The sequence below is a fragment of the Lissotriton helveticus genome, chromosome 1_2 (genome assembly GCF_964261635.1).
Source record: "Lissotriton helveticus chromosome 1_2, aLisHel1.1, whole genome shotgun sequence".
Taxonomy (NCBI): Eukaryota; Metazoa; Chordata; class Amphibia; order Caudata; family Salamandridae; genus Lissotriton; species Lissotriton helveticus.
This window is the reverse complement of record NC_136058.1, coordinates 86,543,455-86,559,681: the sequence shown is the minus strand read 5'-3', so window position 1 is coordinate 86,559,681 and position 16,227 is coordinate 86,543,455. Positions and strand designations below refer to the sequence as shown.

Genomic DNA, 16,227 nt, shown 5'->3' with positions numbered 1-16,227 from the left:
GGTTTCACTTTCCGCCTTCCGGCCCCGGGACGCTTATGCGCGCTGTATAGGGGGGGGGGGGGGGGCGGGGGCAGGGCTGGTGAACATTGCCTGGCCCCTGATTACATTTGTCATGAGTCATGACATGCTCAATGCGCTCAGCCCACACGCAATAACGCGCGTTAGAGACGAGTACGTTTTGGCATCCAATCGAAGACCCAGCAGCAACGCTCCTGCGCAGGACAGGACTTTCCGATGTCCACTGCGTCACCGGCTGGGCCTTTATCCACCATAATTTAAATTATTTGTACCCCGGCCCCCTACCTGGCTAGCCTTTCGCTGGCCGCAGCTTCTGCCTGTCCGCTTGTGGCCTTGCGCCTAACAGAACTCCGAGCTGCAGGCCAGCCCAGCCCAGGCCCCAGACCTCAGGTCATGTGTCAGGTGAGTCTGCGTCCGAGTCTGACTCCGAGTCCGACGGTCCACTGGCCTGCTCATGTATCACATCCACACGCATGTACTTTGCAGGTTTGAATCCAAGGAAGACCGATCTAGGCATTTTGCCTTCCGATGTTCGTAAAATGTTTGCACATTTCAATCTGTGATAATCATATAATGCATTAATAACGATATTTCAAAACTGAAAAGAAGGAGAATTTGAAAAAAATGTTTGGGAAGTATTTTCACCATTGACTTGTATGGAAGCAGAAGCAATTTAAGGAGGGAAACAGCTTAAAAAATCGGAAGCCTCCCGTCAGAATCGGGTCGAGTGGCACGTATGAATAATGTGCAATGGGGAGCACTTAAGATAAAAGCTATATAAGCAGGAAATCGTCCAGTAATCATTTATGTCATTTTGGGGCGGCATCGGTCGGGTTCTTTTGCAGGAGGTTGCTGCATTAGGTTGAAAAAAACCATGAGTACTTTACGAGACCTGTATTTTTCCCGACTGCTGATGGCTTTGTTCCAGGCAGGGTGTAACACAGGCCCCCGCAGTGCGGGTGGCCCCGAGCTGAAGGGGCCCCTCAGCACAATACTCTCGTCCGAGAGCTCAAGCTGGGGGCTGCGAGGAGGGTAGAGCAGGGGGACACGTCCTGAAATAAGCCAGGTGGAGAGGACGAGGGGCAGAGACAGATGGGGGGGGGGTGAAGCCTTGGAAGGGGAGAAAAGGATACGAAAGTCTGAGAGGAGAGAGGAGGTGATGGTGAAAGAGACAGACTGGAAGGGTGATCAGTGAACAGAAGGCAGGTCACAGAGGTCCCGAAGAGCATGAAGGAGTTGATTGACATAGAATGAGAAGGGAAGGAGAGGCGAGGAGAGAGAGGTGGATGGAGAGGAGACAGCAACGCAGAGAGAGAGGGAGCGGCCGCACATTACAGAAGTCACTGTCATTGTATTTATATAGTGCTTACTACTCCTGACGAGGCGCCGAAGAAGGAGATCGGGGGAGAGTGAATACAAATAGATACTTAGGAAAGATGTGCCGAGAAAGTGAAGAGAGTGTTGTAGAAAAGAGAGAGAGAAATAAAGGTCGACACCCAAGAGCGGATAAAGGAGAAACAGGTAGAAGAGATGGCACTGATGAGAGAGTGTACAGGACGAAGAAAGAGATGAGGGAATAAGACTACAGATAGAGGGAATGACATAAAAGACTGCAGGGGCGAGGGCACCGAAGAATTGGGATGGGGGAGAACAAGGAGAAGTGAGGGGCTCAGAAAGAGAGACGGAGAGGGATGGATGGAGACAAACAGGGAGTGTGATAGGAAGTGATCGAGAAAAAGACGAGTGAGTACAGGGTGGGTGGAGGAGACGGACTAGAGGGAGTGATGAACAGAGAGAGGCAGCAACAGAGAAAGAGAATGATGGGGACAGGAGTGGACATAAGTGATGGAGAAGAGACCTGTATGTGGTCAAGACCAGAAAGAAAAGAGTGCGCGAGATAAAGATGGAAGGAAACAACAAAGCAAGAAAGAGGGAAGAGAGTGAGTGCGTGATAAAAAGGAAGTGATGGAGAGACTCAAAGGAGATGATCTGATGGAGACACACAGGGAGGAGAGTGAGTGATAAAGAGTGAGCGATGAGAGAGACAAAGAGGATAATATATGATGGAGACACAGGAAGGAGAGTGATAGAGACAACGACAATATTGTCTGATGGAGACACGCACAGAGGAGAGTGAGTGATAGATAATGATTGATGGAGAGAGACAGCGAGGATATTTTGTGATGGAGACACACAGGAGAGTGAGTGATAGAGTGGAAGTGGTGGAGAGACTCGAAGAGCATCATCTAATGGAGACTCATAGAGAGGAGAGTGAGTGATAGAGAATGAGTGATGAGAGAGACAAAGAGAATATTATATGATGGAGATACAGGGACGAGAGTGAGTGAAGAGAGTGAGTGATAGAGAGGAAGTGATGGAGACAGACACAGAGGAGATTGTCTGATGGTGTCACACAGGGAGGAGAGTGAGTGATAGAACAACAGAGTGATGGAAGGAGAGACAATGTGGATCTTGTATGTTGGAGACAAACAGGTAGGAGAGTGAGTGAAAGAGAATGAGTGATGGAGAGAGACAGGATATTGGAGACGCAAACAGAAGAGAGTGAGTGATGGGGGAAGTGATGGAGATTGTCTGATGGAGACACGTAGGGAGGAGAGTGAGTGATAGAGCAACAGAGTGAAGGAGGGAGAGAGACAGGTTATTGTGTGATTGAGAGAGTGAGTGATAGAGAATGAGTGATGGAGAGAGACAGGATATTGTGTGATGGAGACACAAACAGAAGATAGTGAGTGATGGGGGAAGTAATGGAGAGAGACTCGAAGGGCATAATCTGTCACCTAAACCCACAGACCACAACCCTTGAAGAAGCACCGACAGCCTCGGAAGCAGACCTGCGGACAGTGGAGTAGGCAGATCTTTTGCCTACCTCCCCCACCCCCCAAGACATGTACCCTGTGGAAGCCTTACATGAAGAGGTCAACCGGAGGGGCCCCTTTGTTGTATTCTGCAGGGGGGCCCCCTCAAGTTTCGTTACGCCACTGCTCAGGCCACCTACTGCACCATACACTCTTGACCAGAAATAGAAAATATACTTTTAGAAACTCACCTAAGTATTGACTGCAGAACATTAATGGAAATAAAATATATTACGATGAATATTATTTTGTCATGCAATTATTTCAGTAAAACTATGTAGCAAAATGTAAAATGTGCCTCGTTTTGGACTGGTTAGACACTCGGTGTGGTGAGTTGGCGCTGTAGAATGTGGCTTTTTAATGATCTAATACGTCAACCGCAGTTCAGCATGAAAAGCCTGTAGTGCTTTGGTGACGTGTGCTTTCCAATGCCTTGGAGCCGTTTCCATTTCCAGCCCGCTCTATTTCACAATGACCTGACGAGCAGATACAAAACGGGAACATTTTCTGCGTTATCAGAGCCAATCCTGCCATCTACCTTCCGTTTGTGGGTAAGGCATGTATGTATTCCCTCGTAGGTAAAGTCTGTAAAATGGTTGTGCCATTTATTTATTTATTTATTTATGCGTTTCTATATAGCGCGGACTTTACCCGAAGGTGTCAGAGCGCTTTACAATAGGACCAGACTGATACATGAGAACATTACAGGTGAACAAGTTGCAAAAGCAAACGCTAAGTTACATGAGGCAAAAGTGACAATCGTGAGCAAACAAAATACACGAGGTAGCAAACGGTGCATTACAGGAGGAAAAAGTGACATGTGTGCAGGTTACAAAAGCGTGCAAAGTACAAATAGAGGTATAATTCTGCAATAAATGGGGGACACTCAAACACAAGAACAACCGTTACTTATGCAATGGTGGCACTTGTGCAAGTATCGAAAGCAAACAAAATGTAAGAGGTAGTAAACAGTGTGTTACAAGAGAAAAGTGACGTGTGCATGTTACAAAAGAGTACCAAACACAGGTAAAAGGGTAGTACTGCAATAAATGGCAGATTCTCAAACCACAGGAACACACTGGGAAGGTACTTCCATAGTCGTGGAGAATAGACATTTTTTATACTAAAAGGTCTTCCTTCAGATAATAGAGAGGGCATGAATTAACTTTGGAAGTGTCTTTGAAGGAGGAGAACTTTGAGGTCAGTTTTGAAGGCCTGGGAGGAGGAGGTGGTCCGGAGCTGAGGCGGAAGTGAGTTCCAGATTCTCACTGCGTTGCCTGAAAAGCATTGGGCCATCGATCTTTCCTTCTTGAAAGTGGGAGGTTCAAGCAGTAGATTTTCCACATTTCGTGATGGTCTAGAGCCTCCAGAGAGTTTCAGTTTATTCGCCAGGTAGCAAGGAGAGGAGGAGTGCAAGGCTTTGTGGGGGATGCAGGCAGTCTTGTAGATAGATCTTGCCTCGATGGGAAGCCAGCGGAGGGTGCATAACATGGGTGTGATGTGGTCGCTTCTTTTGGCCCCATAAATGAAACGAGCTGCTGAATGGAGAACAGACTTAAGGGGGGACAGGTGGGATTTGGGGAGGCCAGTAAGAAGAGAATTGCAATAGTCCAGTCTGGAGAGGACCAGCGATTGGACCAGGGTTTTAAGGTCAAGCTCCGAGAAGAAGCGGCGAATCCCCCAAAGAAGGCGCAGTTGATATCGAGCAGACTTTGCAATTGAATTAATGTGGGACAATAGATTGAGTTTTGTGTCGAGTATGACACCAAGGGATTTTGCGCTGTCGACAATTATGGGTTTATTGTTCAGTAGATTCATCTGGTCCATCCATGATTGAACCGGGGGGGGGGGGAGAAAGTGAGGAGGAGAGGAGGAGGAATTCAGTTTTGGAGGGATTCAGAATCAGTTGATGCGTTGACATCCAGTTTTGAATGGAGTCCAGAGTAGAGCTTAGGACGGAGAGATCGTGAGTAGAGGCAACCTTGAGGTAGATTTGAGTGTTGTCTGCGTTGAGATGATAGTGGACCCCGGATTTACTTAGGAGATTTCCCAGTGGTTCCAAGTAGAGATTGAACAATGTGGGTGAAAGTATAGAGCCTTGAGGAACACCTTGACCCACCTCCAAAGGAGATGAAAGACTGTCCGCTATTTTGATCATTTGGGATCTATCAGAGAGGAAGGAAGCAAACAATTTAAGCACAGTGCCCTCCATGCCCATTCTCTTTTGAAGAGTGTTGAGGAGGGTGTTGTGATTGACAGTGCCAAAGGCTGCAGAAAGGTCAAGGAGAATAAGAAGACAAGACCCCCCCCCCGAATCGAGTATCCGCAGCGCGTCATCAATCACTTGCAGCAGGGCTGTTTCAGTGCTGCAATTTTGGATGAAGCCAGACTGAAAATTGTCAAGAAGATCATTGTCCTTGATATGACGAGAGAGTTGTTTTGCAACACATCTTTCTGTGATCTTCGCAAGAAAGGGTAGGTTAGTGATGGGGTGGAAGTTGTTGAGGTCATTCGCATCAGCAGTGGGTTTTTTTAGCAGAGGGGTGACCTGCCCTGTTTTGAAGAGAACAGGAAGGGGGCCTTGACAGAGGGAGAGGTTGACCAGTGTGGTCCAATAGGGAAGAGAATGGGTATAGAAGTCAATGGCAATGGCACTAGGGACGGGGTCAAGAGAATGGTTGGAGGGCTTTGTTTCGAGGGTGCACTTGAGGAGGACATCTTCAGAGATGGTGTCGAAGTTCTGCAAAACGACTAGTGATTTGCGCTCCTCTGGAGGGGTAGGATGAGTGACCTGATCCACAAGTGATGTCACTTTTTAGTCGAAGAATACAATCCGCAGCTTTCTTTGTAGAATCCTCCAACTTGGAGGTTGGGGGAGAGCAGTTAGTATTCTTGATGAGATCAAATAGTTTTTTGGGTCTATTTTTGGCTGAGTCAAGGAGGGTTCTGAAGTGTGATGCTTTCCTAAGGAAGATGTGCTTGTGGTACTTGGATCTTGCTGAACGAAGCGTGGCCAAATTATCGGTGGAGGGCGCTTGCCTCCATTGTATCTGCAGGAGTCTTCGGTGCCTCCTTTCTTTATAGAGGGATTTGTTGAACCAAGGTGCTGAGGGAATGGGCCTTTTCTTTTTGCTTCGGAGAGGAGTGACGTTATTGATGTCGACTGCAAGGACTGAGAGGTATTGGGAGGTGAGAACGTCAATATCTAGGTTCGGGTCTAGCCTTGGAAGTGACAGCAAAGCTGATTCACAGGGGGAAACGGTGTCAATATTTTTAGTGTCACGGAACCAGGAGGTAGCCCTTTTAGGTTGGCCAAGAGTTATAGACTGCGCTAGGTTAAGAGAGAATGGGATGAGGAGGTGGTCAGACCAGTCTACGTGAATTGGGGTAGCGATAGAAAGCATGCCTGCTTTAGAAATAACAAGGTCGAGGATTGAGCCCTTAGAGTGTGTTGATTCTGTGCAGTGTTGGATAAGATTGTTTGTAGAGAGGAAGGTGGCCAGCAAATTCGCTGAAGAGTCTCGCAGAGAGCCCCAGTGGAGATTGAAGTCACCCACGAAGGTCTGATTGTCACTTTGCGAGTATTGGTTGCTGATGAAGTCAGTGAGTTCCTCCATAAATGAAGGGCCGCTGCCAGGTGGGCGGTAAGTGACATGGAATCTAAGGGGTGAGTGGTGGTGTAGTTGAAGCTCAAGAGATAGACATTCAAAAGTGCGGAAGGCGCTGATGGGAGAAGCCTTAAGTTGAAGGGAGCTTCTAAAGATGATTGCAACACCTCCCCCAACTTTGATAGGTCTGTCATTCCTAAAAATAGAATAGCCTGTGGGTAATAGGAGATCAAACAGAGAGTTAGAGGTATCGTTGAACCAGGTCTCTGTTAGGAAGAACATGTCACTATTGTGAAGGGTGATGGTATGAGAGATTTTGAGTTTGTGTTTGATTGCAGATGTGCAGTTGTAGAGCAGACTGCGCAGCTCTGTCAAGACTGTTTTGGTGATGGGGGCACTTGGGCTAAGAAGGGTGATAGGGATATTGTACTTATACGGGGGTGCACGGGAGGGTTTAGGTGGATGCTTGGTTCTGACAGAAGAGATGGTTGGAATAGTGTAGATAGTTGGGTTACTCGGAGATGCAGGTTGAAGAAGGGTGGCGTTCAAGGACTTGTGTGAGTGAACAATGTTTGCAGACGACAGGTTATGCTTGGTTGTGATGGGGTGAGGGAGCGAGGTGCATCTCGTGGGAAGGTGAGAGTTTTCCAAAGGAGTTGAGGTGAATAAGAAGGTGGAAATCTTGGAGCTTAAAAGTGAAATGGAAGCTGCAAGCTGGGAGATGGAGGTGATAAGAGAGCCTAGCTTAATTTCAAGAGAGAGTAGGGCAGAGCACGGAAGGTTGGGTGTCTCGATGGCAACAGGAGGGGGTGAAATTGGTGGTGAAAGGTAGGGAGAGGTGGGGGGACGGGAGGAGAGTTGGGGTAAAGGGTTTATACGTGAGAAAAGGTGGTGGTTGAGAGCGGGGGTTGGTGTATCTGAGGTGAAGGGAGAGTTGTCTTTGTTGGCGTTGCACGAAGGAAAGGAATTAAGGACATATTTAGGGCAGCATCCCTGGTTTTGTCTATCTATTTTATCAACTTGTGATCGGAAGTGAAAGGGCAGTGAACAATATTCTTTGCAGGGGCAGTTGGGATTCCATATAGGGGTAACGTGGTCCTCTGGCGCTTCTGGTTTTCAGCCTCCCCCTCTACCCTCCTTTGAAGCTCTCACTCAAAGCCTTTATAAGTCTCTGAGGAGGTTCCCCACAGGGCGTAGTCCACCTCTGGAGGCCCTCAATACATCTACAACACTGCCCCGTGATTTTGCTTTTTGACACTGATCTCCTGGGGCAGAAGGATGTTCAGGAGAGTAAATACACTTAACATAACTAGACCTCTCGAGTGTTGTGAACGCTCGTTACTGTTACACAATGTAATGTACTCAGTTAACCATTCCTAGAAGGATGCAGTAATGAATAAGCCTTGCCAGGATTGGAACTTGTGACCTGCAGGTTACCATATGTTTCAGCAGCGTGCGTTCAGCTCACTGAGCCATCAGACTGGCATTTGGACTCAGAAACGAGGGTCTTCTTGATTCTTGTAGTGGGTTCTGACCCTGCTTTGAAGTAACCTGTGCAGGCTCTCTACTTTACTCTTATGCCGGCGAGTGCACCAGCTGGAAACTTTTCTAACTAATCTTAATCATTCATTATTGTTATTGTAATTAGTGTAATAAACCCCTTAACCTAGGGATAGAGTAAACATTGAACCCTCGCCAGGGGTAACCCTCCCTTGAAAAAATCATTCTCACCAGTCCTCAGTGGAATGAAAGAGTTAACCACCCCCTGAAAAAACACACCCTTACCAGGACGCCGTGTACTGGAGGAGTTACTTTGAAGAGAATACCATCCTCACCTGTATTCACAGCAAAGAAGGAGTCCCCCACCCCTGAAGAAAATACCAACTCACTAGTACTCCCTGTTATGAAGGAGTTCACCACCCCGGGAGAGAATACATCCTCACGAATACTCAGTCCAACAAAGGAGTTACACAAATCATGAAGCGAAAAACATCTTATTAGTACCACACGCAATGAAGGGGTTAATTACCCCTGAACAGAACACATCCTTTCAGTACTCAGAGCACTGAAGTTGGCACCCTGAAGATAATTCCATCCTCGCCAGAGCTCAGTGCAATAAAGTAGTTGCCCACCCCTGAAGAGAACACCAAAATCGTACTCTTTGTGAGGGGGATAAGCCTTCAGAAGGACGGGCTAGGACGACTTCTGGAAAGGGGACGGTATTTGTATGTCTGTGGGATTCGGGGTGGGACCCCTGCCATAACACCCGCATCCATTGGTTCCTAGTGGCCTCGTGCTTCTCAAGTCCTGGGTTGGAACTGTGGCCCTTCTCCCCATCCCACCCCCGCGAGTCCTTTGCTGACCCCTACATCAGCTATTTTTTTAGAAATGTCTGGATGGATTTAGGGAGTACTACCTTGACGCGCCAACATTTATTTACAAATCTTGATGTAGTGTAGCTCTTGCCACACTTCAAGGGCAGGAGTTTGGAAGCACGGGGGCAGATTTACAAGCCCCCTGCGCCACCAGTATGTCACTTATTGTGACGTACTGGAGGCGCATTTCACTTCTACATATTTACAAGGAGTAACAATGGCCCCTTCACATGCAACACTTTGCCTGGAAGGGACGTTCCATGGGTGTTGCTGTGGGTGTTCCCACGCAACAACCATGGAACGAGACACATTTCCAGATTCACAAGAAATCATACATCTGGAAATACGTGTCAATGCTACTCCTTCCCAGGGGAGGCGTAGCAGGGCGCAACAAGGAGAAATGTTTTCATTTCCGTAGAGAGGCGCAATGAGGAGAAATGTTTTCATTTCTCCTCGTTTTGTCCTCTTTTAAAGCGTGCTGCATTCTACAGCATGCATTAAAAGAGGAAAATGCCTGCACAAAAACAATCTCCCCATGACGCAGGCATCCTTGCACTATGGTGCAAGGGTTCCTGCGCCGGCGCATGGCTGCAGTTTTTGCGCCAGCGCAGGGGAGAACACAGGAATGCAACATATTATTGTAAATATGTCGCATTCCTGTGCTTCCGAATTGCCGCAGCGTGGTGCAGCCAAAGGGCTTGCGTTGCCACGCTGCAGCACTTCCTTGTAGATCTGCCCCGGGGTTCTTTAAAAGCCTGCACTCTGCATTGGGGGCTGTTGTTTCTTATTTGGGGCCTGTGCTGCTCCTCACAAAGTTAGTATTTTTTTGTTAGGAGTGATTCAGTAAGACATGGGATCTGCATGTTTACCCAATCCTGCAGCAACGAGGTCTTCTGGAAGGCAAAGGGTACTGTGCTCGCAGTCATTAGTCAAAAGCTTGTAAACATTTCATTATAAGGAGTCGCATTTTTATTAATTCAGTCTTAAATCCTGTAAAATCAGTATTACAAAGCAGTTCAGCTTTTATATTTCCACTGGTGCTGTTTTAAACCATGTAGCAAAATAATTACTGAACCATGAACGAGTCAAAAATGTAGTTGGAGCGCCATCTATTGGACAATTTATCTTCGATCGGTCTTCATGTTTTTGAAATTATTACGTACATATTCTAATCTAACTTTCCAAAAATGTTTGAGGGTTACCAGATTTTCTTTAAAAGTAAGTATTAAAATACAAAAATGCAGAATTAGGCTGTCGCTGACATTATCTCACAAACTGCAGCATGCCTTAATAACACCTCACATTAAAATACGAGCTTTGGCCTTGAAGTCACAATAGTAGGTTTTTTTTTTGGGGGGGGGGGGGGGGGGGGGGTCTGCCATAAAAACGGAACTATTTTATAATGGACATTATGGCACCAGTTCTTCAAAAAAGTACAAACAAAGAAGTACAGAGGTAGAGAGGGCGAGTCAGCTGCACTCATGTGTGTTTGATGGCTTTCCATTGCTTGGACTGGCTGACCCTCACGGCCATGGATGGCTCTTTGTGGATGATTGCATTGCTCCACTTGTGTTCCCATTGATGATGGGTCATTATGTAGTTCTTTTGCTTCACTGCAGATTTGACATGATGTGTAGCTTATAACTGACCCAAAGAGTTTTCTATGAGGGATTTACTTTGTTGACACAATGACATTTTAATTGCTGGTTTGTTTTTTAACAAAGGGCTGTTTGGACGCCACAGTCTGTCATAAAGACAATGTGCTATTCGCAAATTGTCCCTTGCGTGTTCATGTCTTTTACCTTCCTGGGTTCATAACATGCTGTTGGATTCCAGCCTTTTATATATATTCAGAAATTAAAGACGTTCATGCCTCGACTATCTTAAAATATTGTTCTTTTTTAAAACTATTTACAACACAATATTTTGAGGTTTTTGCCATTTATAAAGCAATCTTCATCTTTCATCTTCTTTTCATAACACACTTCTTTGAGGGTACAGCTTTCTTCTACTAATGCAGTCTTTTCAGCAAACGGCCATACTCCCAGCCTTGGTAATGTTATATCAGAAGATGTCCCTTCATTAAGGGACTTCTTTCAGGAATAGCTGCTGAACAGACAGTATGTCCTTGCAGATGTCATTCCCAGCTGACAGCTCTCTTTTGAAAGCAGCATTTGATGTGTGTTCAGTGCCAGCCCTTTCTATGCTGCGCTGGACGCATCATTCTGATTTTGACATCTTTTTGAAAGCTATTTCCTTTTAAAAAACACAGTGTGGGGTGCCATTGAAAAAGCATATTTGAGGTTGGGCTTTTTGTAGGGTTACACTGTAAGCTGCTCATTTGTAATGTAATATGACTACTGTGTGTCAGAAGAGACTCCTTGCACTAGAAGTGAAATGATGATGCCTTCACTTAAAACAATCAAATGTTTATGGGTTCTCAAAAGCAAAATCGTTAGTTTACAGGAAACCTGCCATTTGTTGGAATTGGTATGAAGTTTGAAATAGTTTCTGCCATTTTTCCAAATTAAAAACCGCAGAAAGTCCTGCTCTTCCTCTGGTGCTGCACATTGTGTGAAGATACATTTTTCACCAGCAAACATAGGGACATAAGACGCGCGTTTGTGTACAGTGCAGGATCAAAAGCAGTATGATTCTTTACAGTACCATGGCAATGATCCAGATTGACTTTTGAATTTGAGAAAGCAGAAGAAATATAATCTTGCCAGCAGCTGCCATGGTGTCACCTTCATAAAACTGATTTGGCTTCGTTGACACTGACAGAAAATACGCTAGACAGGTCACACAATTTAGGTGCCCTCGTTGCCTTTTCCACCGGAATCCCTAGTTTACGAGACCATTTTCCAAACCATAGCAACTTCACACTAAGGGGCATATTTATACGAACTTACCGCCACTGAAACATCACTTTTTGAGAAGTTTTGGTGGTGTTAAGTCATTTGCCTTATTTACAAGGAGGCGTTAAGCACTTACCAAGGGTGGCGTAAGTGTGGGACAGTGCCAAAATGAAGACCAGGGGAAACCTGGTCTTAACCTAGTGGAACAAGGAGAAATGGTTAATGTCTGCTCGTTTTTGCTGTTTCTATGTGTGCTGCAGCACACATAGAAAAAGCAAATAACCAGTAGTGATTGTTCATGTGTGGGAAAGTGTCCTTTCCTGCACATTTAACAATAATTAAATAATGACGAATTGCAACTTCTATGTGTGCTGCAGCATGAAGCATACATAGAAGTTACAAATCGCCATTAGTGATTGTTTATCTGCAGGAAGGGACCCCTTTCTGCACATGAACAATCATTCCCTGCAACACTTGCACTATGGTACAAGGGTACCTAAGCTGGCGCTAGGCAGCTAAATTTAGCACCAGCGCTAGGGGAAATGCAGTCTGCTAACACAGGCATTTTTACCCTGAAGTGAGGGCTGCCATTCACGCTTAAGTCTTTTTGGAGCTAAAATGTACAGTGGAGGAGACCCCACTGGCCCCTGTGTGGTGAAGGTGTTATGTTAGGTTATATGGATTTAAGAAGTGATCCGTCTCCACAAAGGGTATCCAAACGCTATATAAAAACTGGAGCGGGAACAAAAGTAGCAAAGGGTGTGGACCTCACTTCTGAAGAAACAGCCAGGTTTGGAGTGCCTTGCATTTGTATAATGAACAATGAGCGCCCGCAGAGTTGCAGGAACTGAGTGGCAACTCTTAACTGCTAAAAATGAAACAAGGATAACCACTAGTTCAAGAGACAGGTGCATGGGGACGAGCTAGCAATCGTGCTGAAGAGGATCTAAGCTTGCTTCATGGTGTGCATTGAAAAGACATACCAGTGGCGGCGGTGACATTTGAAAGTGGTGAGGTTTAAAAATTTGGTACAAGTGCCCTGTGGCGAGTCAGCATAGGGAGCGAGCTTGGCCGTCATAAAGGGGGGTTCTGGGAGCGTTCTCCCCACAGGAACATTTTGAAAAAGAAGGGGCCAAATGGTGCATTTTCAAGCCAATTTGAAAAAGCAAGAAAGATTATAAGGAATTGTGAAAGTGCAGACTTAAAATATTGAAACACATAAAATGCTCCATATTCCATATCCATACCTTTAGCCGATACAGATGTGTCATCAGATTTATTTATGCAAAATGGCTGAAAAAAAGAAAACAAATGAGCACCAAGCAGAGTTTTCACTCCTTTGAAACAAATGTCTCAAGTGCCACAGACTCCTATTTTGATTTTTAGTGCATAGCAATACTGTAGTGGTGGTGAATGATGGGGCCAATGCCATGGTGGGAAATGCACACTAAGGGGCCGATTCTGATCTGGGTTGGAAAGCTCTCCGACCGAGCCTGATCCGGAGTGTTTTCCGACCGAGCCGGAGTCCTGCAGTCGGACCGAGCGAGTACGATGCAGCCGTATGCTGCCAGACTCGGTACGGTCGGACTCCCATAGAAGTCAATGGGAGCCGGTCGTATGACGCGTACATGGGCTCCCATTGACTGAATGGGTACGTCTCGCACAAGGGCGCCCCCCACAGTTGGTACGTGTCGGTGCCATCCACACCGTACATGACTGTGTCCCATGTGTCTGTGTTATAGGGCTGCGGATTACAGGGGGTCAACGTGGACCCCCAAAGGCAACTTCCCAGACGTTTTGCAAGCCAGACACTCCGGCTCACACCGGCTGTCTGACGTGTGCATCATTCTGGCTTGGTCGTAAATCGCATCCATTGCACGCCACAGTTAGCTTACGGCCGAGACGTACGGAACGGTTCGGACCCGGAAACGACTCGTCCGGTGAATGTCACGTAGCTCGCATCGTCCTTGCAAATGGCTCGTAGTTTTTCCGGCCAGGTCGCGTTCGGGGCCCTTCCGACCCGGATCAGAATCGGCCCCTAAGAGTCTCTACTCTCTTTTCAACAAAGACTCGAAGAGACTAGATTGAAGACTACATCCCAACTGCAGTCTGCATGCTTTCGGCAGAAAGACAGTTCCAGGAATAGTCTTAGGAATAACTAACAGCCAACAATCACCACTGCCAAAGTGCCAATCACACTGCATGGCTTGACTTTATAATAAGGCTAGTATGCGAGTCTCCCTTTGAGACTTCGTCGAACTTCTAAGAGACTAAAGAGTATGCCCCAATGGCAGTCTGCATTCCGTCGTCAGAAATAACGCTGTAGTAATAGTCTTATCACCACTGCCAAAGTGCCGGCACAGTACACATAACTAGTGTCAATAAAAATCAACTCACACTCACTCAGACACTGAACGTAATTTATATTTGTTATTTGCAATTGTCTTACTTTTTTTTACACTGTTTCACGGTCTCCGCTGCTTCCTTGTGCCATGCCCCGCGACACGTGCTCTTGTTGACTTGCCGTGACTGACTCAGTCGCTGCCTGTGTGCACTACTGCAGCAACTGCAAGCTTGCCACAGTGGTGCTGGTGGTGGCAAATAAGTGCATGTTGACGAAGAGAGTAAAGCATGCCCCAATGGCAGAAATGAAGGGCCACTCATTGCATGGATTTATATTAAAGCCAAGCAGTGATTGGAGAATAGCTCCATCCATCTGAATGGAACCTACCAGCCCCGTGCTGCCTCAGTGCACGCCAGAGGCCTGGTAACAGCGCCTCTCTGAACCAATCCAGACACTACTCTCTTGCTTCTGTGTTATCAACGCATGAGAGCATTGCCAAGCTGGCTTGGGCAGGCAAAGTTAGCGCTCATTAGGAGACCGGGGAGCTGCAGCTATGATTCTCCCCGGCAAACTCATTGAGAATGTCTAAGAGACCTCTGGTGCGGATGTTGGGCTGGCCGCAGAAAGGCTGCTGTCCAACCCGACATGTGCACTGCCTCTTTCAAAAGTCAGTCAGTGAGTGTCTGCGGTGCAACTGCGCAAGGTAGGTTAATGGGGAGGCATACAGTGGCTGTCAATTATTTTTAAGCCCCTCCCACCTTCCCCAGGAGTATACAACAACTGACCCTTGTCGAGTGAAACAAGAAGACTTCCGCAGCCAGGAAAAGAAATTGAGTATTTCTTTCTCTTTAATACTGGGGTTAGGGGACACAAATAGGGTCTGGGAAGTCCACAAATGTAGGGGTGCGACGCCCAATGTCCTCAAAGAGACTTGTAAAAGGCAGAGTGAACAAAGCTGGGGGATATAGGAAGCCAGTGCAATGGAGACATCTAGGGTTAGAGATAGGCCTCTCGAGGGAGGCTGTAAACAAAAATGACATTGAATCCTTTGAAAGTAAGAAAGCAAGAGAAGTGGAAGATGAAGATAAAGATAGAGAGACAGAGAGAGTTACATCCTGGACTACTGTCTGTCAAGCTGGGTAAGGTAAAAAAGGAATAAACTTTCATGAAAGCCTGATATGAAGAAGCTAGAGGTGACTTGTTCAAATGGTGTCTGCATTACACCCGTAGTTTGGTGGCGGGGCAGAAAAACTCACGGTCACACTATAGGCCTGTTCATTCAAGTCAGTGACCTAAATTTGAAAACCTTACTAAAACTTGGAAATATTGAACCATTCAGTCAACCAATATCAGATATAACACATCACCTCAAAGCTCAAGAAGCATAGAATACATTGATAAACAAAATACAACTAATACTAATTAAGGCACGTTGAGTGTAAAGTAATCATGGCTAACAGAAGAGTGCTACTTTGTGAGACTGTAAGCTATGAACTTAAGCACATTTTTTACCACAGTAAATTAACATTTCACTTACTTCATGGCATTTTAAAAACATATTTTACAATCATAGACATGCAGATTAAGCGATGTAAATAAAATGGCCGCCTGAAGTGACTCTGTGGCAGCAAGTTACTTTATAGAAACTCTTAAATAAATTAAACAGGATGAAGAAATGTTATAATTTTTGTCTCTTTTTAATGGAAGAAGCCTTCTTCCCAGTTTCATTAGGAAGACCATTTTCGCTCTTAGTGGAACTCATTTAGCACCATCACTTTTGACAGAGGAAACACTCGTTGTGTTTCTTCTACCAAATTGTGAAGATTGCCAGCAAAAACATTATTGCCCACAAAAACATCAACCAACATTCTTTTGGTTATATTTTAACTAAATTACATTCTGTACATTTTTTCTGCAAACCACCTCTACCAGAAAAATACAGGGAGTGAGTAAAAAATAGGCCCTACTGCCTTCTAAAGTGAAGCACAAAGTATTTTAACAGTGAAGAACCTAAAAACAATAAACTGTATTTATTTGTTTATATTTGAGTTTTACATAGCGCTAGCTAGACCCAAAGGTATCAGAGCGCTTTACATGTTATGTGCATCAGTTTACTCTAGTTGCATGTGAGGACATAAACAGTCACAA

The 16,227-nt window shown here is 45.8% G+C and overlaps 1 protein-coding gene across 2 annotated transcripts in view; it reads left to right on the top strand.

The window, feature by feature from the left end:
- PDE4B (phosphodiesterase 4B) overlaps positions 1-16,227 on the top strand; it is a 714,464-nt gene that overhangs the window by 405,746 nt on the left and 292,491 nt on the right. The window lies entirely within an intron of this gene.